The sequence below is a fragment of the Papio anubis genome, chromosome 2 (assembly GCF_008728515.1).
Source record: "Papio anubis isolate 15944 chromosome 2, Panubis1.0, whole genome shotgun sequence".
In the NCBI taxonomy this organism is placed as follows: domain Eukaryota; kingdom Metazoa; phylum Chordata; class Mammalia; order Primates; family Cercopithecidae; genus Papio; species Papio anubis.
This window is the reverse complement of record NC_044977.1, coordinates 128,523,707-128,524,496: the sequence shown is the minus strand read 5'-3', so window position 1 is coordinate 128,524,496 and position 790 is coordinate 128,523,707. Positions and strand designations below refer to the sequence as shown.

At 31.5% G+C, this 790-nt stretch overlaps 1 non-coding gene across 1 annotated transcript; it reads right to left on the bottom strand.

Annotated features, from left to right (window-relative positions):
- Window positions 1–440: 440 nt before the first annotated feature.
- On the bottom strand, window positions 441–542 carry LOC116274057. Its single transcript, XR_004182534.1, has one exon. It is a non-coding gene; the product is annotated as a small nucleolar RNA U13 (small nucleolar RNA).
- Window positions 543–790: the final 248 nt, after the last annotated feature.

The following is a 790-nucleotide window of genomic DNA, read 5'->3' as shown; positions in this document are numbered from 1 at the left end:
TTTTTGGGGTTCCATAATTCAGACCACAGTGAAATTCTGACATTTTTGCCTCTATTCATATTGTTGTTTTCTGACTCTTCCTTGGCATCTAGCTAGCTGTATCTGTTAAATATTGCAGAAAGCACTTTGTTAATGGCTTTTTATAATTGTTCAGTTTTCAGTTGAATTATCTTCTCCACAAGGATGTCTTCCTACAATCACATGTCGAAAAATATCCCAATTATTCTCTCTGTATCTCTATAAAATGAAAAGAAGTCCACCTATAAATTTTGTTTATTTTCCTATAAATTACTTATTTTGCTCACTGAAGAATCCACTGGTTTTTAAAATGCCTTTAAACTCTGCATATTATGTATTTGCTATCGACCTGTTTATAAAAGTTGTTTTCTACATTCATATATTTTGGGTTTGTTTGTTTCTTTCTTTCTTTCTTTTTTTTTTTTCATGTTATGCCATGTGCTGAAGTCCTAAGCTTTGAGGGAGGCACATCTCATACATGAGCATTAAAAGTCATATATCACACTTACGAACCACAAAACTACCTCATCTTTTAATTGTCTATTTATGTCAATGATTTTAACTTTAGAAATTGATTTATCAGGATCTATGATTGAAGCTTCTGATTTTTTTTTTTTTTTTGGTTGTTTCACTTGCCCCATCAAAATGCATTTTATCCACAATAGCAACAATCTCCTTTGAAAAAATAAGGAAATACCACTTAATATTGCTTTCATTCTCTTAGACTAAACCCCATCTCCATAGCATTTACTACAGTGCACTGTGTGATGTG